Below are 23,568 nucleotides of genomic sequence, written 5' to 3' on the forward strand. Positions count from 1 at the left end.
GCAGTTCCTGCCATACAAGGCCCCATAGGGTGCCATTTTCAAACTCGTCTAGAAACTATTGTTGTAAGCGAATTCCACCAATGGTAAGTATTTTCCCAACTACCTTGAAATTCGAGAACACAACACCGCAACATGTCGTCAAGAATCTGAATCATCCATTCAGACTGACCACTAGTCTACGGGTGAAAAGCCGTACTAAAATTCAACTTTGTAGCCAAGGATTCTTGTAGCTTCTTCCAAAATCTCGAAGTGAATCTTGGGTCCCTATCTAAAATAATTGATAACAGTACCCCGTGTAATCTCACAATCTCAGATACATATAAGTTGGCCAACTTATCAAGTGAGTAGTCAATTCAAACTGGAATAAAGTGAGCTGACTTCGTCAGCCTATCAACCACAACCCAAACAACATCTTTCTTTTTCGGAGTCAATGGTAATCCCGTCACGAAATCCATAGTAATCATATCCCACTTCCACTTGGGGACCATCACAGGCTGTAACAAACCTGAAGGTTCTTGGTGTTCAACTTTGACTTGCTGACATATCAAGCATTTCGATACAAATGCAAAGATGTCTCTTTTCATGCCATTCCACCTATACATTTTCTTCAAACCGTTGTACATCTTGGTACTTCCCGAATAAATAGACAAATGGCTATCATGTAATTCAATTGCCTCGAATACATGGTATGTCTATTTATTTGAGATTTGTGTACCGAGATTTCCCGAATACATGGTATGTCTCACCATACAAATGGTGTCTCCAAATCTTCAAGGAAAATACAATGGCTGCTAGCTCCAATCATGTGTTGGATAATTTTTCTTGTGTGGTTTCAATTGCCTCGAAGCATAGGCTATGACTTTACCTTCTTGCATCAGTATGTAGCCTAGTCCATTCAAGGACGCATCACTATAAACCACAAATTCTTTTCCAGGCTTAGGTTGTACTAGTACTGGAGCTTTGGTCAGCAATGTCTTCAGTCTCTCAAAACTCTGCTGACACTTCTCTGACCATTCAAACTTAACATCTTTTTACAGCAACCTCTTTAAAGGAGTTGCAATCATCGAAAATCCTTTTACAAAGCGTCAGTTGTAGTCGGCCAAGCCTAAAAAGCTTCTAACCTAGGTTACTTTCTTCGGTGGCTTCCACTCGACAATAATAGATATCTTATTTGGATCAACTCAGATGCCATCACTCGAAACAATGTGACCTAAAAATCCTACCTCTCGAAGATAGAACTCACTTTTCCTGAACTTAGCATACAATTTCTTGTCTCACAAGGTCTGTAAAACAATCCTCAGATGTTCAGCATGCTCGGACTTATTATGGGAATAGATCAAAATATCGTCAATGAATACCACAACAAACTTGTCCAAGTATGATTAGAAAACATGATTCATTAAGTCCATAAACATGGTCGGGGCGTTCGTTAGGCCAAAAGGCATGACCAGGAACTCGAAATGACCATACCTCATCCTGAAAGCAGTCTTAGCCACGTCTGACTCTTTAACTCGCAACTAGTAGTAATCAGATCTCAGATCTATTTTTGAAAATACAGTGGCTCCTCTCAATTGATCAATTTGATCATCAATCCTCGGTAATAGATACTTGTTCTTGATAGTTACCTTGTTAAGTTGTCGGTAGTCTACACATAGCCTTATCGAACCATCTTTCTTCTTTACAAATAATATTGGAGCACCCCAAGCCGAAAAGCTTGGTCTTGCAAAACCTTTATCCTTCAGTTCTTACAACTGTGCTTTTAACTCTTTCAGTTCGGTTGGTGTAATCCTATATGGAGCGATAAAGATAGGAGCTATCCCAGGCACCAGCTCAATACCAAACTCTACTTCTCTAACAGGAGGTAATCCTGGTAGCTCTTCTAGAAACACATCTGGATACTCGTATACTATCGGTACCGATTCCAACTTCAACTTAGATTCTTTAGTATTCAACACGAAAGCAAGGTAGTCTTCATAACCTTTTCTCATATACCTTTGAGCCATCATTGAGGTAATCACAACCGGTGGAGTATCCAACTCATTTGAATCAATTTGGAGAATCTCACCATCTGAACATTTCAATTCGATATCTTTGCTTCCACAATTTACAATCACATCATGCACAACCAACCAATCCATGCCAATTATTACATCAAACTCATCAAATGACAATAACATAAGGTTAGCTGGAAAACTATGACCTTGAATCGTCAATGGACAATTCTTACAAACTTTATCAACTATGACTGACTTGCCTAGAGGGTTTGACACCTTAATCACAAATTCCGTAGGTTCTACAGACACATCCATGCTTGACACCAAGTTCATGCAAATGTATGAATGGGTTGACCCTGGATCAATTAAGGCAATGACACGAGTATTATAGATAGAAAATGTACTCGTGATGACATCAGGAGCAGAGGCTTCCTCTCAAGCACGTATTTCATAAGTTCTTATTGGGGCTCAAGCCTCTGATTTTGCAGTAGCATACTTATCAATAGTTCAACTGCCACTTGCACTTCCGAGATGTCTCGGGGGTCTACCTCGAGAAATAGGAGCATTCGGCTGTAGGGCTAATTCAACCTCTTTATTAGCTCGCTCCAGGTAGTCTCTAAGAAAGTGGTCAAGAGACCCACATCTAAAACATGCTCCACTTTTCATTCGGTACTCTCCGAAGTGAAATTTGTTGCAACTTTTACACTTTGGCTTTTGATCATCTACGCTTCGCACACTAGTTACCATAGGGGAAGAAGACTTTGAGTTATGTCGTTTGGAGCTTCTTGCTCTACCCGAATATCCTACCGATGAAGTGGAGCGTTCTTGATGACTTTTCGTTTTCTTTGTGGGGAAGGAGTGTGCTTTGCTGCTAGACCTCTTACTTGAAACTCGATCTTCTCTCTTAGCTTGCTTTCTTTCATTATTTAGTTCTTCGGCCTTCTTGGCCCGATCAACTAATGCAGAAAATTCTTGTATTTCCATGATCCCAATTAGCAATTTAATTTCCTCATTCAAGCCTTCCTCGAAGCGCTTACACATTTCTATCTCTGATTGAACCCACTACGTTGCATACTAACTTAACCTTACGAATTCTCTTTCATACTCTAACACAGTTTTATTTTCTTGTTTGAGTTCCAGGAACGCCTTTCATTTTGAGTTTAAAAACCTTTGACTGATGTATTTCTTTTTAAACTCAGCTTGGAAGAACTCCCATGTAATGTCTTCCTTTGGTACCACTGAGGATATCTGATCGTAGTGATCCGTAACAAGTAATAAATTTTTAAAATGAAGATCAAACTTAGACTAACTATTATCACGGCGAAAAGGCAATCGCACCTATCGAACAATAGTATAGTAATGGTAAGACCGGGATGTCGTACCCAAGGGAACCAAAAGTACTAGTAATAACTATCTTTTTATTATCTAGCCTAGGAATAAAAGGGTTTGTTTTAATTAACTAATTATTTAAACTAAGAACGCACAGAGAAAAGAATTGGGGAATTGCTTTTGGGAAAATCGATTGACTTGAGACAATACCTAAGGGAAAATCCACCTAGACTTTACTTGTTATTCTGGCTCCGAATCGGACGATTTATTCATTCAACTTGTTCCGTAGAGATCCCTAAGTTATGTTATTATCCCTATTCAAGACTAATAACGTCTAATTCCTAGATTGAATAATCGAGACTTTTCTCTAATTAACGCTCTAGGTTACATTAACTCGATCTATAGATCCCCTTATTAGGTTTCACCCTAATTCGGCAAAATTTTTTCACCCTATTTCTAGGCACGCAATCAACTCCGTTTAATTATGGCCAATGTACTCTTAGACAGGGTCTATTCCTTCTCTGAATAAGAGCGTGTCTTTATCAATATCCTAGGATATCAAAATAAGAATTAAGAACACATAATTAAGAACAAGTTAAATATTTATCATACGATTCAGAAAATAATAACAAGATTCGTCTTAGGTTTCATTCCCCTTAGGTATTTAGGGGATTTAGTTCATAACTAAATAAGAAAACATCTCGAAAGAATAAAGAATACAAAACATAAAGAAAGCCCAAAACTCCTGAAAGGAAATTGAGGAGAGATCTTCAGTCTTGATGATGAATCCGGCTTCTGAGATGGATCAATCGACTTCCTTGAGGTAATTCCTTACCCCTCTTCTCTGTCTCCCTTTTCTCCTCCTCTAGTGCATATTTATAGGCTTTGGAATGCCTAGAAACCCTCCAAAGTGGCCTTTTTTGAATTGGACTTAACTTGGGCTCAGCAGGGACACGGCCGTGTGACGTGATTGCCAGGCCATGTTCGATCCGTTAAATTGCACAGGCCGTGTGAATCGTGAAAGCCTTGGTCGACACCCTCGAAAGACACGGGCGTGTGACCCGCCTGTGCGACAAGGCTTAAGCCGTGTCATCTTCTCGATTTGGTCCGTTTTGTCCCTTTTTGGATCACTTTTGGTTCCTTTTGACTCTTGGTGCTCTCCTGAGTATAAAAAGTGAAATTAAAGCATAAGGAGCATCGAATTCACCAATTCTAATGAGAAATCATCTATAAAATGCATTAAACATGGGGTAAAAATATGTATAATTTACGGTTTATCAAATACCCCCACACTTAAGCATTTGCTTGTCCTCAAGCAAAATTCTCAACTCATAATCAGAATGAATCCTTCTCAACTTATAATTTCTATCAATAATATCTCAAATTAATCCATAGGTAATCATACATTGAGAATTTAACTAAAAGAACATAAAAGTTTCAATCATTCCAAGTTGAGCATTTTATCCCAAAAATATAAGTGTCCCCCCTCATCTAAGTAATTACCTTTAATTCAGAATATCACAGAGTTTTACATCCTCACTAAAGATTCACTCAAATCACTTGAGGTGCTTTAAGGACAATAAAGGAAGCACTCAAGTCATTACCATAGGCTTGCATGAAAATCAAATCTCCACCATTTTAATTTTAAGATGATACATCAATCAAAAGGTCTTTAGAGGGGTGTAATGAGGCTTGGTTAGGGGGTGTGGTCACAAGCTGAAAGAAAGGGTTAGAATCGAGATTGAATTGAAAAGTTGCCTAACTAGAAAAAGAGTTAATCTTCACTTGCATACAATAGAGCTTCTCTCAGAATATGTGTAACACCCCGTACCCGAGACCGTTGCCGGAGTCGGACACGAGGGGTTAACGAGCTAAATCCACTTATTGCACCGACCAATTTAACATTTCCAGACAAGCTGGATAACTGCGTCACTGTCTCCTTAAAAATCATATCTCGAGTTTAAAAAATCAAAAACTGATTCCGTAAATTTTCTCTGAATTTAGACTCATATATCCATCCGTGGATTTATTTCTAGAATTTTTGGTCAGGCCAATTGGTACAGTTTATTAGTTAAAGTCTCCCCTGTTTCAGGGTTCGACTACACTGACCTTTGCACGTTATGACTTGGACATCTTCCTGTACAGGGCTCCAACACTTATGCCGTTTGTTTCTAATGAAACTAGACTCACAAAGAAATCTTTACATGTAGAGAATAACTTCTAATTCTCTTTGGTTAATTTATAGTAAATTTTCAAAGTCGGAACAGGGGATCCAGAAACCGTTCTGGCACTGTTTCGCGAAATATTGAATATCTCTTAAAATCCGACTCATGTGACCTTTTCGTTTCTTCCATATGAAAGTAGATTCATCAAGGTTCAATTACATAATTTATTCACCATTTAATTCCACTTATACTATTTTTAGTGATTTTTAAAACTCACGTCACTGCTGCTGTCAGCATCAGCTACTAAAACAAACTATGCCTATTTCATGATTCCTCCTTTATCTGACTAGTACTTCATCATGCATATCACAATTTGTGACCATGACTAGCCATGCCAAAGGCTAATCATCACCGAGCATCTCCCTACTACATTATTACCACATCATGAATTTAGCACCGAAAATAATCAGCCATGGCGTATGGCCTAATGATCAATCAAACCTCAACTATTTCTCAACCAGAACCGAATTCTCTAAGACTTATAACTAAGTACCACAAGGCCGAATTGACTTAATGTTTATGCCATTTTCACACGGCTTAAAGTTTACAACCCAAAGTTCAACAAAGCAAAAGAGCCTATACATGCCAAATATTCTCCTAGATCGACTAAGAAGACAATACCAAAAGATTGCTAGCCGGTGTGATGACTTCGATGACGGTCCCGAGCACGCAAAAAGAGACGAGTCCAAGAAACATAAAATAGGTGACAAGCAAACACCGAATGAGTATATAACTCAGTAAGTCATAAGCATTCCACAACCATCCATTAACAAAATTATCACAAAATGAAACAATGAAACGAGGCTAAGCACCCCATTCATACCGTACTATACCATAGTTCCTTAGACCTTTCGGTTCAATCTCATACCAATTCACCCATTGTCATTTCATATACTATTCAATAGGATAATTGAGGCATTTCCATACATCATTTCATTTTTGCTACAATCATACAAATAAATGAACTTTCATCTATTCCACGATACCTTATTTACGTGACTGCAATTGTAATCATCACATAGGTTCAAAACTTACCAAGCTCAACCCCGAGCATGAACATAGCGCCTACTTGCCATGAACCCAAGATACTTACTCTTTCCGCTGTCCATGATCAACTCGATAAAGTCACACCCTCCATGTAAATAATCGATCGAAGATATATATTGAGTTCGCACACATAGTGCTTAATAATCGATCACGCACACTTAGTGCCATGTGATTTAAGCTCGCACACATAGTGCCATATAATTTAAGCTCGCACACTTAGTGCCATACATTTCAAGCTTGCACACTTAGTGCCAATCTCGTCACCAAGCACACTTAGTGCCGAAACCAAACACTCTACACATTCACTACCTTTTTACATTCAACAATGTCATCATTCCATACACATACATTTTCATATACATTTCGTTTTATTGAACGTAATCGCATAGATATCATGCTCATTTAAATCGACATCAAACATATGCTTAATGACTTACCTCGGATGTTGTCGAACGTCTTCAACGGCTATTCAATTACTTTTTCTTTCCCCTTGTCCAACTTTGACCCTCTAAGCTCTTGGGCTAATTCAAACAAATTTATCTTATTAAAGTCCCATCATGCTAGCTTATGGCCGAATACCCATATCAAATAAGCAATTTACCTTAACTCGTAACCCACATAGCCAAGTTACACATATAACCCTTATGACCGAATATGAATATCACCAAAATCTCTATGACTTAACCTTCAGCCTTCATAGCCGAATATATATAGCTTATCAAATAGACATTTATTCACCTTCCCTTAACACATATTAATCAATTAGTCCATGCATTATCCCTTGACACACTCGGTCATTAAAGCAATAACCTATTAACATCCAAGCATATTATACTAAAATTTCTTCTAAGGCCGAATTCATGTACCATCCTTAATACTCATACAAAGATTTTATTTTAAATAATTTACACACACCATTTACCTAACATCAATTAACTAAACACTTTAACAATTTCTTCTTTGACTATACACACATTCGACAACTACCCATACACACACAAGCCGATTTTTCCCTATCATCTAAACCATCTACATGAACACTTAACTAACTCAAACTTCACCCATCCACAAATACTCATTACAACACAAAGACAACAATCATTTTCCTTAATTTCTTCCATGGCTGATTACCCAATATCACCACACAATCAAGATTTTGACATGGGCTAAGTAGGAAACTTAGTATCTAGCTTAAAGTATGTTAACATTTCAAGAACTAACATGAAATCACTTACCTTAATTCAAGCTCAAGGGTGACCGAATGGCTATCTCCTTTCTCTCTTCAAGTTTCGCCAAGCTAAGGAGGAAGATGAACAAAAACAAATATGTTGTTTTTCTTTTGTTTCTCCCATCCATTTCTATTTTACCAAATTTTTATCTCATAATTTAGGCCATTACCATTATTATATTGTTATAAAATACATATTTTACTCATCACATTTACCATGGCCGGCCACTACCTCTAAGGTGGGGGAATTTGACATGCAAACCCATTTCTATTACACTACTATTTATTTAGTCACTACAATTTAACCTATAGCATTCTCAAAAATTTTCACATAAGTCCTAATCGATAAATTTCACCTTCAAATGACGAAATTAAGGCGCGAAATTTTCACATATTCATATCCACATAATCTAGACAATAAATATCACATTCAAATGCTTCGGTGACTCGGTTTAGCAGTCCCGAAACCACTTCCTGACTAGGGTCAATTTAGGGCTGTCACAACTCTCCCCCACTTAAGAAATTTTCGTCCCCGAAAATCTTACCGGTAAATAGGTTTGGGTATCGTTCTTTCATAGAGTTCTCGGTCTCCCAAGTAGCTTCTTCCATTCCGTGTTTGAGCCATAACACTTTCACTAGCGGAACCCTTTTGTTTCGCAACTCTTTCACTTCACGTGCTAAGATACGAATCGGTTCTTCTTCATAACTCAAGTCAGATTGAATTTCAACCTCTGATGGACTAATTACGTGTGATGGATCAGATCTATAATGTCGAAGCATTGAAACATGAAAGACGTCGTGAATTTTTCCGAGTTCAGGGGGCAAAGTCAATCGATATGCAACTGGACCGACTCGTTCGGATATCTCATATGGCCCGATGAACCTCGGACTCAATTTGCCTTTACGGCCAAATCTGAGTATCTTTTTCCAAGGCGAAACTTTAAGAAACACTTTATCTCCCACCTGCTACTCAATGTCTTTTCGTTTCAGATCCGCGTACGACTTCTGACGATCGGAGGCTATCTTCAGACTTTCACGGATTACTTTTACTTTCTGTTCAGCATCTTTTATCAAATCCACTCCGAAAATTTTGCTTTCACCGAGCTCGGTCCAAAACAATGGTGTACGGCATTTACGCCCGTACAAAGCCTCGTAAGGTGCCATCTTAATACTTGATTGAAAACTATTGTTGTAAGCGAATTCAATCAAAGGTAAATATCGTTCCCATGAACCATTAAACTCAAGGATGCAACATCTCAACATATCCTCAAGTATCTGAATTACCCGCTCGGATTGACCATCGGTTTGTGGATGAAAAGCGGTGCTAAAATGCAGCTTGGTACCCAAAGCTTCTTGCAATTTCTTCCAAAATCGCGAGGTGAATCTCGGATCTCTATCCGACACAACAGAAATCGAAACCCCGTGTAATCTCACAATCTGAGAAACGTACAATTCGGCTAGTTTCTCCAATGAAAAATCCGTACGCACGGGGATAAAGTGAGCCGTCTTAGTCAGTCTATCAACAACAACCCAAATCGCATCCTTCTTACTTGCTGACAATGGCATTCCAGATACAAAGTCCATTGTGACTCGATCCCATTTCCACTCGGGTATCGTGATCGGCTGAAGTAATCCTGAAGGCACTTGATGTTTCGCTTTCACTTGTTGACATATTAAACATCTCGAAACAAAGTCGGAGATGTCTCGTTTCATACCATGCCACCAAAACCGACGTTTCAAATCGTTGTACATTTTCGTACTCCCCGGGTGAATTGACATTCGGCTACAATGGGCTTCGTTCAGAATCATCGAAATGAGTTCCGAATTCCTTGGAACACACAGACGACTTCTGAACCTCAAACAATCATCATCATCAATTTGAAACTTCGATTCCTTGTTCGGAACACACTCAGCCCGTTTTGTAACCAATTCATCATCAACTTTCTGGGCTTCACGAATTTGATGAATCAATAATGGTTTGGCTTTTAATTCAGCTACTAACACATTGTCGGGTAGAACAGACAAGTGTACATTCATCGCTTCATAAAGCAAGCAAAGTGATTTCCGGCTTAAGGCATCCGCAACCACATTAGCCTTTCCCGGGTGATAATCAATGACAAGCTCATAATCTTTCAACAACTCAAGCCAACGCCTTTGTCGCAGATTCAAGTCTCTTTGAGTCATCAAATATTTGAGACTTTTGTGATCCGAATATATATGACACTTCTCACCAAATAAGTAATGTCGCCATATTTTCAGAGCGAATACAATGGCAACTAATTCGAGATCATGGGTCGGATAATTTTTCTCATGTGGCTTTAATTGTCTCGACGCGTAGGCCACAACTCGACCTTCTTGCATCAATACGCAACCCAACCCAAGTAGGGAGGCATCACTATAAATGACAAACTCTTTGCCCGATTCGGGCTGCACTAGAATTGGAGCTTCAGTCAAATAAGTTTTCAGTTGATCAAAACTTTTCTGACATTTTTCCGTCCATTCAAACTTAACATCTTTTTGAAGCAGCTTCGTCATTGGCGTGGCTATTGTCGAGAAACCTTTTACAAATCGTCGGTAATAACCGGAGAGCCCCAGGAAGCTCCGAACTTCAGTAATATTTCTTGGAGGCTTCCAGTTAAGTATGGCGGAAATTTTGCTCGGGTCAACTCGAATACCCGATGTAGATACTACATGCCCCAAAAAGCTAACTTCGCTTAACCAGAACTCACATTTATTGAACTTAGCATATAACTGCTTATCTCGAAAAGCTTGCAGCACTAATCTCAGGTGCTCAGCATGTTCGGTTTCATCTTTCGAATAAACCAAAATGTCATCAATAAACACAACTACGAATTGATCCAAATGCTATTTGAAGATCCGATTCATCAGATCCATAAATACTGCGGGGGCATTAGTGAGCCCAAACGGCATCACTAGAAATTCGTAGTGTCCGTACCTCGTTCTGAAAGCAGTTTTGGGTATGTCCGAATCTCGAATTCGCAACTGATAATAACCCGATCTTAAATCTATCTTCGAAAACACTGAGGCTCCTCTTAGTTGGTCGAACAAATCATCAATACACGGTAACGGATATTTATTCTTTATCGTCACTTTATTCAGCTGACGATAGTCGATGCACAATCTCATGGTCCCGTCCTTCTTTTTCACAAACAATCTTGGCGCACTTTTAAGGTGAGAAACTTGGTCGAGCGAAACCTCTATCCGTCAACTTTTGCAATCGAGCTTTCAACTCTTTTAACTCGGTTGGTGCCATACGATCACGGAGCTATCGAAATTGGCGTAGTCCGTGTACAAGCTCAATACCAAACTCTACCTCCTGAGCGGTGGTAAACCCGCAATTCTTCAGAAAAACATCCGGTATTCACAAACCACCGGCACAGATTCGGGTTTCTTTTCTAACTCTTTGTCATCAAGTACATACGCAATGTATGCTTCGCACCCCTTTCTTACATGTCTTTGAGCTGTCATTGAAGATGTTATCGCTGGCGCTCCCTTTAAATCGGTAGACTCAACTTGGACTATCTCATTATTTGCACTCCTCAAATCAATGGTTTTCTTTTTGCAGTTCATCACTGCCTCATGTACGGTCAGCCAATCCATACCAAGAATAACATCGAATTCGTCAAATGGCAAAAGCATCAGATCGGCCGAAAAATAAGATTCTCGAATTATTAGGGGGCATCTCTTGCACACTTTATCTACAAGTACGTATTGCCCCAAAGGGTTTGACGCTCGAATTACAAACTCAGTAGACTCAACAGGCAGAGTCTTACTGGATGCTAAGGTTTCACATACATATGAATGAGTAGAGCCAGGGTCAATCAATGCAATCACACTAGTATCAAAGAGAGTGAAACTACCAGTGATAACGTCAGGGGAGGATGCCTCCTCTCGTGCGCAGATGGCATATGCTCTAGCAGGAGCACGAGTCTCGGATCGAACAACCGTATCAGAGGCCCCTCTCTGATTACCACCCCTACCTCCTAAAATTCTCGGTGGTCTACCCCTAGTCGTCATTCCACTAGGTCTTACCCCAATCTCTAATGAAGTGGTCCTTCGAATCGCATCTGTAACAGGCCCTGTTAGCAGACTTACCCCAACATTCACCTATGTGTCGTCTTCCACATTGGGGGCATTCAGGCTTTTCTTGACGATTATTGCCCACACTAGCAACCGAAGTAGCTTGTGAGTCTATCGATGGTCGTGCTCTAATGGAAATCTCCGCAGTCGTCCTTGACTTATTTATGTCCTCCCCGAACTTCTTTACTGTTAGAAAATGGAGCTTTACCCGTCGATCTCTTCTGACGGTCTCTAGCTTCAAATTCACCTTCTTCTTCTCCCTTCCAAGTTCTTTCGCCTTGCAGGCTCGTTCAACTAGTGTTACAAATTCCTTTATCTCCAAAATACCCACTAGTAACTTTAAATCTTCATTCAATCCTTCCTCAAATCTTTTGCATATAGCAACCTCATCAGCCACACACTCCCGAGCATACCGATTGAGTCTTACGAACTCATGTTCGTATTCAGATACTGTCATACGGCCTTACTTGAGCTCCAAGAATTCCTTACGCTTTTGATCGATGAACCGTTGACTAATATATTTCTTTCGAAATTCTGATTGAAAGAAATCCCAAGTAACTCGTTCGTTTGGGACTATGGAAATCAAAGTCCTCCACCAATAGTAAGTTGAGTCTCGCAACAAGGATATAGCACACTTTAGACATTCGTCGGGTGTGCATGACAGTTCGTCAAACACCGAATGGTGTTATCAAGCGAACTTCGGCCCTTTCGGCATCATCGGTAACTATGGCCTGAACTCCTCAGCCGCGCTTCCTAATCAAGTCTGGTGGCTTACTCATCCTCACGGATCGATGGCGATGGCATTACGGGCTCTTAGGGTGGATTATTTATATTCGGAATGGTTGGATGCCGGATTGGTTCGGGCATATTATGCGACCCATTCATTCATCATGGTGAAGAAGGCTTGTTTTGCCCCTTCATCTTGATTATTCGCAGATGACTGAGGTTCAACAGGCGGTGTCCCTTGCGCAGGAGCAGCCGCTACACTTTCAACATCATTCGCTAAGGGTCTCTCTAACCCGGGTTCCATTTGCTAAACAAAAATTTTAACCGTCAGAAGTCATCACATTATTAAGCACTAACATTTTGGCATGTATAGCTAGACTCATACGCGCTATGGTAGTCCTAGAACTGACTAAACCATAGCTCTGATACCAATAAAATTGTAACACCCCGTACCCGAGACCGTTTCCGGAGTCGGACACGAGGGGTTAACGAGCTAAATCCACTTATTGCACCGACCAATTTAACATTTCCAGACAAGCTGGATAACTGCAACACTGTCGCCTTAAAAATCATATCTCGAGTTTCAAAACTCTAAAACTGATTCCGTAAATTTTTCCTGAATTTAGACTCATATATCCATCCGTGGATTTATTTCTAGAATTTTTGGTCAGGCCAATTGGTACAGTTTATTAGTTAAAGTCTCCCCTGTTTCAGGGTTCGACTACACTGACCTTTGTGCGTTACGACTTGGACATCTTCCTGTACAGGGCTCCAACACTTATGCCGTTTGTTTCTAATGAAACTAGACTCACAAAGAAATCTGTACATGTAGAGAATAACTTCTAATTCTCTCTGGTTAATTTATAGTGAATTTTTAAAGTCGGAACAGGGGATCCAGAAACTGTTCTGGCCCTATTTCTCGAAATATTTAATATCTCTTAAAATCCGACTCATGTGACCGTTTCATTTCTTCCATATGAAATTAGATTCATCAAGATTCAATTATATAATTTATTCACCATTTAATTCCACTTCTACTATTTTTAGTGATTTTTAAAACTCACGTCACTGCTGCTGTCAGCATCTGCTACTAAAACAAACTATGCCTATTTCATGATTCCTCCTTTATCTGACTAGTACTTCATCATGCATATCACAATTTGTGACCATGACTAGCCATGCCAAAGGCTAATCATCACCGAGCATCTCCCTACTACATTATTACCACATCATGAATTTAGCACCGAAAATAATCAGCCATGGCGTATGGCCTAATGATCAATCAAACCTCAACTATTTCTCAACCAGAACCGAATTCTCTAAGACTTATAACTAAGTACCACAAGGCCGAATTGACTTAATGTTTATGCCATTTTCGCACGGCTTAAAGTTTACAACCCAAAGTTCAACAAAGCAAAAGAGCCTATACATGCCAAATATTCTCCTAGATCGACTAAGAAGACAATACCAAAAGATTGCTAGCCGGTGTGATGACTTCGATGACGGTCCCGAGCACGCAAAAAGAGACGAGTCCAAGAAACCTAAAATAGGTGACAAGCAAACACCGAATGAGTATATAACTCAGTAAGTCATAAGCATTCCACAACCATCCATTAACAAAATTATCACAAAATGAAACAATGAAACGAGGCTAAGCACCCCATCCATACCGTACTATACCATAGTTCCTTAGACCTTTCGGTTCAATCTCATACCAATTCACCCATTGTCATTTCATATACTATTCAATAGGATAATTGAGGCATTTCCATACATCATTTCATTTTCGCTACAATCATACAAATAAATGAACTTTCATCTATTCCACGATACCTTATTTACGTGACTGCAATTGTAATCATCACATAGGTTCAAAACTTACCAAGCTCAACCCCGAGCATGAACATAGCGCCTACTTGCCATGAACCCAAGATACTTACTCTTTCCGCTGTCCATGATCAACTCGATAAAGTCACACCCTCCATGTAAATAATCGATCGAAGATATATATTGAGTTCGCACACATAGTGCTTAATAATCGATCACGCACACTTAGTGCCATGTGATTTAAGCTCGCACACATAGTGCCATATAATTTAAGCTCGCACACTTAGTGCCATACATTTCAAGCTTGCACACTTAGTGCCAATCTCGTCACCAAGCACACTTAGTGCCGAAACCAAACACTCTACACATTCACTACCTTTTTACATTCAACAATGTCATCATTCCATACACATACATTTTCATATACATTTCGTTTTATTGAACGTAATCGCATAGATATCATGCTCATTTAAATCGACATCAAACATATGCTTAATGACTTACCTCGGATGTTGTCGAACGTCTTCAACGGCTATTCAATTACTTTTTCTTTCCCCTTGTCCAACTTTGACCCTCTAAGCTCTTGGGCTAATTCAAACAAATTTATCTTATTAAAGTCCCATCATGCTAGCTTATGGCCGAATACCCATATCAAATAAGCAATTTACCTTAACTCGTAACCCACATAGCCAAGTTACACATATAACCCTTATGACCGAATATGAATATCACCAAAATCTCTATGACTTAACCTTCAGCCTTCATAGCCGAATATATATAGCTTATCAAATAGACATTTATTCACCTTCCCTTAACACATATTAATCAATTAGTCCATGCATTATCCTTGACACACTCGGTCATTAAAGCAATAACCTATTAACATCCAAGCATATTATACTAAAATTTCTTCTAAGGCCGAATTCATGTACCATCCTTAATACTCATACAAAGATTTTATTTTAAATAATTTACACACACCATTTACCTAACATCAATTAACTAAACACTTTAACAATTTCTTCTTTGACTATACACACATTCGCAACTACCCATACACACACAAGCCGATTTTTCCCTATCATCCAAACCATCTACATGAACACTTAACTAACTCAAACTTCACCCATCCACAAATACTCATTACAACACAAAGACAACAATCATTTTCCTCAATTTCTTCCATGGCCGATTACCCAATATCACCACACAATCAAGATTTTGACATGGGCTAAGTAGGAAACTTAGTATCTAGCTTAAAGTATGTTAACATTTCAAGAACTAACATGAAATCACTTACCTTAATTCAAGCTCAAGGGTGACCGAATGGCTATCTCCCTTTCTCTCTTCAAGTTTCGGCCAAGCTAAGGAGGAAGATGAACAAAAACAAATATGTTGTTTTTCTTTTTGTTTCTCCCATCCATTTCTATTTTACCAAATTTTTATCTCATAATTTAGGCCATTACCATTATTATATTGTTATAAAATACATATTTTACTTATCACATTTACCATGGCTGGCCACTACCTCTAAGGTGGGGGAATTTGACATGCAAACCCATTTCTATTACACTACTATTTATTTAGTCACTACAATTTAACCTATAGCATTCTCAAAAATTTTCACATAAGTCCTAATCGATAAATTTCACCTTCAAATGACGAAATTAAAGTAGCGAAATTTTCACATATTCATATCCACATAATCTAGACAATAAATATCACATTCAAATGCTTTGGTGACTCGGTTTAGCGGTCCCGAAACCACTTCCCGACTAGGGTCAATTTAGGGCTGTCACAATATGAAATTACAAATATGCATACATAGTTGTGTCTTTTTTTTTTAAGAACAAGTTAAATAATGTAGGCTAAATATCAAGAACAAAACATAGCTAGGCAATTCATTCAACTCAAATCTCGACAAAAATAGGGATTAATTTAGAGGATTTCAACAATAATGGGTTAAAGGTTAATATTAAGGGTAATACAAGAATTGGTTTGTTGGGCTCAAGGGGGTTTACTAGGGGTTAATCGTGGAGGTAGGCTTTTCATGGCATGAGTGGGTTAATCCTAAGTGCCTTAATCATTTTGATATATCAAATCAAATGGTGTGGTCTCGACATGCATAATCAAGTAAGTTCTAGAATAACAGTTCAATACTGACACACTCAAAGCAATAATAAAAGTGAGCATGAAAGGATGAATAGATGCTCAAAAGGCTAAAAAATCTCACAAAAAATTATGGCTTTTTGATGTTTAGACTCGTGAATTCTAATTCAAAGTAATACCTCGACTTGGGAAACAACCTATAATTTAATTTCTTAAAAATCAACTTATCATGCTTGATTCTCTAATGTCTTAAAGTTTAAAAAAAATCAATGCATAAATCCCTATGTTTTAATTCAAAATATATTAATCAAAATCATAAATCAATTAAAATTTATCCTAAATATGATATGAGAGTTTTTCATGAGAACAAGGTGATTATTTAGGGATTTTTCTAATAGTGAAATAAATACCCCCCCCACACTTAAGATGTACATTGCCCTCAATGTACAAAGATAGATATTAGAGAATAAAAATAAGATAGGGAGAGAAGTGAAACTTCCTGTATGATGAATTCCTCAAACTAGAGTTTTGGAGAGTGATTGGTTCGAGAGTGGAGGAGGATACTCCGGTGGTCGTAGAGGTTCATTAGGCCATAAGTCCTACGCCAAAAGAATATTATACCTAGTGGTAGCTATGGTTATGGTCGAGCAAGACATAGAAGTCGTGGAGAACCTTTCCTGGTGGAGCTTTAGTTCCTATGTGATGATGAGCTCAAGAGCTCTATATAATTGGGATAAAATCAGGAACTTTTTAGGGGATATTAGGAAGGATAAGTACTCAAAAAGAAATATCTGAAATTAATAAGTAAAAATAAGATATCTAAAGTCTAATAAAAATAATAGAAATAGTTTCAATCATTAGTAAAAACATAAAACAATAAATAAATATTTCTAGATATCTTCTTTGCTGGATGGTTCGCAAGGTGGGACTAGCGATGAGATAGGAAGGTGCTGACAAATCTGCTGTAGAGTAGCATTAATGTTGTCAAATCATTGAAAACACTGAAGCTTGAATCAGGTGAGGTGCTCAGAGATGTCAGCATATGAAGCTGCCATATGAACTGGACGAGAGGGTAGTGGTGGCTGAGAATAGGGATCAGGGAGTGGAGAAGGGGAGATTTCAGCTAAGGTTTTCTTTTTTTTGAAAGGAATAAAAAATGAACAGTGATTTGCTTATATAGGGGAGGGCCACACGGCCTAGGGTAACGCCCATGTTCGTATGAGGGTGAGCCCGTGTGTTTCGAATTTTGCAATTTTAGGTTGTGATTGGCTATTCTCCCATGCCCGTGTGTCTTGGGCATGTCTGGTACACGGCCATATCTCACGGTCGTGCCTAGCTTTGTTCGCTTCTCCCCCGCCCATGTTAAGGTACCACGCCCGTGCATTGTTGTCCATGGCTTAGCGGCACGGGCGTGTCTCATGCCCATGTCGAAGAAATAGAATCGAGCCTTGTCCCTGGCACGCCCGTGTTCCTCTATCAAGTTCACCCACGGCCATGTTGCACGGTCGTGGGGATTTATCGCATCCCTTGTTTTGGGGAAATCATTTACCCTATTTTCGCACGGCCGTATCGCACAGTCGTGTTTCTCTCTGTGTTTGGTACACGACCTTACATACAACCGTGTTACCGGCCGTGTGGTGCTGGGAACTTGTACTTCAAATACTCTGTTAGTGACCTAAATGTTTAAAACTTGAATTTAAAATAATTTAAAATGGTTAGTACTCGGGTTGCCTCCTAAGAAGTGCTTGTTTATAGTCTAAGCTCGACTGTTACCTTGTTAGTATACTCAGGGCGATTTGTGGAGTCGTAGCTCCTCTCCATCGACTTTAAAATCCTCATCATTATAAAGTTTGAGACGTCCGTTTACTTTGAAAGTACCATATGATGGCTGACTTACCTCTATCGTGCCATATGGATGAACAGATTGAATTACGGAGGGTCCTAACCATCGTGATTTTAGTTTCTCGAGAAACAATTTGAGTCTTGAGTTGTATAGTAAGACAAGATCTCCAACTTTAAATTCTTTCTGTTGCTTTAAACGAACGTCATGGCACCACTTTGTTGCTTCCTTGTATAAGCGTGAATTTTCGTATGCATTGGCTCGCCATTCATTTATCTCGTTCAGCTGCATCAACCTGTTTTTTCCTGCAAGTTCAGGATCAAGGTTTAGAAATTTAATAGCCCAAAAAGCTTTATGCTCTAGTTCAAATGGGAGATGACAACTTTTTCCATAAACCAGTCTGTAAGGTGATGTCCCTATAGGAATCTTAAAAGCGATTCTGTAAGCCCATAAGGCATCGTCTATTTTTGATGCCCAGTCTTTTCTGTTTGATTCTAACATTTTTTCAAGTATCCGTTTGAGTTCTCGGTTTGCTACTTCAGCTTGTCCATTAGTTTGAGGATGGTATGGGGTGGTCGTTCTATGATGAACTCCGTATTTCTTAAGGGTTTTTTCAAATTGGGTATTACAAAAATGAGTGTCCCTATCGCTGATAATTGCTCTAGGTGTTCCGAATCTCAAAAAAAGTTTTTTAAGGAAACGTACTACCACTCTAGCATCATTAGTAGGTAGAGCTTGAGCTTCTACCCATTTGGACATGTAGTCAACTACTACTAAGATATATTTATTTCCAAATGACCAAAATGCCCTTCCTTATTAAACTTCCAAAATTTTCATTGCATGCCCATTTTTGTCCAAAAACTTAGAAATTGGGTAAATTACTCTTTAAGAACCTCTAATTAATATTCCAAATCAATTTCATACAAATTGCTTCTAGAACCCAAGTTTTGCAATTTATTCAAATTGGTCCTTAATTTCCAATTGGACACCTTGCACATAGAATGTCTTCATGAAACTTTAAAACATGCTTATTCTCATATCCTAGACCTCATAATGATCATAAAATAATTATTTTAATGTTGTATTGTGGTCTTGAAACCACTATTCCGACTAGGCCCTAATTTAGGATGTTACACATAGCGCGACACTATGTTACTCCTAGCCCTTCGGGATGTGTCGATGTCCTTCGATTATTCATTTTCTATCCTCGATTGGCTTCTCTAAATCTCATCACGTCCAAAAATCATATTTCTCCTAATTCTAACATGTAATTACATTGTAATTATCCTTAAATCTAACTTTAAATTAAAAATTGAAACTAATTTACAATATTTACAAGTTAATTAAAGTTCAATGGTTAATATTATGTTGTGCTACCGGACGTGTCCGACAATTCTCTAAACTTCCATTGACTTTAATTGTCGTTCACGACCATCGCATGCCTTCCAATTGTTTCTATTCTCTTCTAGATCTCGCCATTTGTCTTGTTCTTTCTCCTTATGAGTATCTATACTTACATAGCTCAGAAAGCACCTTTGATCAAGGTCATTAGGGATTGAATTGCATAATACATAACATTCCTCCATAAGCAATCCCTAATTTTGGAAATTTCAACCACATTTAAACACTTCTATCTCATCATTGATTTTTATAGTAAGCTCATTCTACTTGAGATCGATTGTCGATTTAGAAGTGGCCAAAAATGGTGTACCCAATAGAATGGGGATTTCTCAATCTTCCTCAAAGTCGAGGACTACAAAGTCAGCGGGGATTAGGAATCATCATACATTTATCAATACATCCTAGTGTACACCTTTCGAGTGCACTAAGGATCAATTGACTAGTTTTAGCATTATTGAGGTATTTTTAAGATCCCCAAGGCTAAGTTTCCGATAGATTGATACCTTAAACCGTAAAGAGCTTTGCTAAAATGTCGATCCCCTATCTATATTGGAATTGTAAAGCTACCCAGATATTTTAATTTTGAGGGTATCCTCTTAGTGATTAAAGCACTACACGAGGCATCAATGTCAATTTGCTCGCCCTTTTTCATCTTTCTATGGCGTGCCATAATTTTCTTTATATACTTGGCATATTTTAGAATTTGATCTATAATCTCTTAGAGTGGCAGATTGATATTAAGGGATTTAAATAAATTTAAAAACTTACAAAAACTACCTCGTCCCTCTTTTGTTTGTCCTCTAGCCTCATCGGGAATGATACCTTCACTGTGTTTGGAATTGAAATTGTCGGATCACGCACCGATTTGACTACCTCCTCAATCGGCACATGGTGCTTGGGTTCCTTTACTTTCGTGGGTTCGTCAACCTCTTCAAGAACCTCCTTCTCTTCATGGATGGACATACTTGATGACTTCAATTCTTTGTTCGATTGTAAAGTGATCGCCTTTACATGCTCCTTCACATCTCTCCGAAGATTATACTCTGTATTTCTAGGGAGACTCTAGCCATTTTGTGTTTGAAACATCGTCATTAACTAGCTCATTTGGTCGTAGGTACTATCTATTCGAGATTCAAGTTATCCACATCTAGCTTGGACTTGTTGAATGTCCATTTTCATGGTTTACATCTCCTCCTCTAGTTAATCAAGTCTTTGACCACATGCAGCATGGTCATTGCCCACGGATCTTTGTTGCATTAGTGGAGATTAGTAAGGAGGAGTTTGTCGAGTTTGTGCTTGATTCACCCCTCTTTGGTTGCCTCTCCACTTAAGGTTTAAATGACCCCTCCAATCGGGAGTGTAGGTATTTGAATAGGGATCTCGAACCCTATTACTTATGTAGCTCGCCTCCTCCAATTGGTTTTTAGAATGTGGCTCCATTCTCATTGGCTTGACAAGCGTCTCTAAACAATTAAGCTTCTCTAAATTATTTTTTCAATTAAATAATTTTCTAAACCCAATTCTAATTCCATTAAAATCGTGCAACTTTTCCGTAAAAGAATTAATGATAAAATATATTTAATTTACTTATTCAGCGGATTCATAACGACAAATTAATTTAATTTCATTTTCGAATTTCAATTATTTAATTATAATTAATTAAATAATAATTTGAAAACCTTAAATTAATTCTCAAGTCATTTCTATACTTGTGAGAAAATGCATACATTTTTTAATGCAACTCATTTCTCCAACTTCATCATTTTCATTTATTTTTGTTTATTTGCTTCTACATGCAATTCATTTCTGGTTTCAACGAGCTAGCGAGGGATCGATTGGAAATACATAATTAGGGTTCAACTAATTTATAATTTATATTTTTTTTCTTATTATTTATATGTTTATTAGTCTTGTAGTCATTCCACTATAGTATCGTGACTGAGCTTTCCCTAATTACACATTATTACGAAAGCTACTTAATAATTGTTCGTCCAATGACCTTATCATAAGTGTGTTACCATCATAAGGTATGTTTAAACTCTTTGGAATAAATTTGTTCTCCAAATATGATCCTATTTTACCTCACAGTAATCATTACATTTTTCTTCATGAAAAGTCAATTACTATCAAATAATAATTGAGTCATTTACCACAAAGACAAACGACACATAACCACGTTTATTTTTCATCTATCATGTAATGCCAATGAGAGGACATGATTTACCCTTTAGTTGAGCTATGAATTTCATTATTGTGAATGATGCTACATATTGCAAAAATCATTTGCCTAACGCACCAAATTTTAGTTCCATTCTTAACTGATTTTCAATTTATTTGATTAAACTTTTAGGTTCTTGAAGATCTTGGAATTCCTTGTTGTTGTGGTTGCCTTCATTTTCCAATAAAGTTTATTTTTCATTCAGTTTACTTCAAGTTAATTGTTCGAACTTTTAAAATTCACTCCCAAATTCAGCATCATCAAGTATCTTAAACCAGATATGACTTGGAATTTGAACCTAACTTGTTTTTGGATAAAACCAAAATAAATGGGCCTCAACCTCAACCTTATAATAAAACATTTTTAAAATAAATCTGAAAATTTAAAGGAATTTATTTATTTTAACTTTATTTATTTATTTTTCTAAAAAAATTGGAATAAAAGTTTATTTTATTTTCTAAAATAAAGACAACAAAAAGTGATTATATTTAAAACAATTTTTTTTCCCATAATCAGACTTATGTGAATATCCAAATATCCACCCTCATGCCAATTTTTCAAAGAAATAAATCAAATCAATTTAGAAATAAATTAAAATTAGTTTCAAATGAACTGGGCCAAAAATAAATAAAATCTAACTTGATTCAATCTAAAACCCTTAAAATTTATGAAGGGAATTCAACCCCATCGTTATTTCAACTTCAAAAATTAATTCCAATTTCAAAATTAAATTAGTATTAACTTTAAAATAGAAACAATTCTACTTCAAAATACTTCATAGCCCTTCAATGAGTTCAAAGCCCAATTGAAATTGCATACCCTCATCAATATTAGGTGTTTACATTGGACGGAAATATTAAACTAGACCCGACGATTTTGAGCATGTAATGGGACCAATGATTTTTTTATTATTATATAATTTCTATTATTACCCAAAAGAACCCCAAACATTGCACTCAAACTTACTTTCTACTAATTATTGTAATAGCAATAATAACAATTGAATTAAGACTCAATAAAAAATATAACCAAATAATAAAGAACGAATAATTTCAACATCTAATCTATATAATAGTTGCATTGAAGAAAGTACATACAGCAATTTGAGAAAAAATATAGATATAGGTTTTGTTTGGTAGAATGAAAAGAAAATTAGAAGGATGAAAAACTGAAATGATAGAAAATTAAAAGAATGAAAAATATATTTTTTTCTTTTCATCGGTGTGTTTGATATAAAAGATGAAAAATGAAAAGAAAAATTCTTTATCTTCCCATTTATTATTTGGTAGAGTTGAAAAATGGAGGAAATAAAATAGAACATTTGAAAAATACATAATTTTGAACTAACATACACATCTCTCATTTTTTTTTATCCTCTTATCATTCTAATTTATTTGGAAAGATTGATTTTTATATATTAGAGTGAAAAATGATCATTCTTCGTATTTTCTTTCCTACCAATCAAACACGCTCAAAATTTATTTTCTTCTCACTTTTCCACTCCCTCTCATCCTTCTACTTTT

Source organism: Gossypium arboreum, chromosome 8 (assembly GCF_025698485.1).
Source record: "Gossypium arboreum isolate Shixiya-1 chromosome 8, ASM2569848v2, whole genome shotgun sequence".
NCBI classification, from domain to species: Eukaryota; Viridiplantae; Streptophyta; class Magnoliopsida; order Malvales; family Malvaceae; genus Gossypium; species Gossypium arboreum.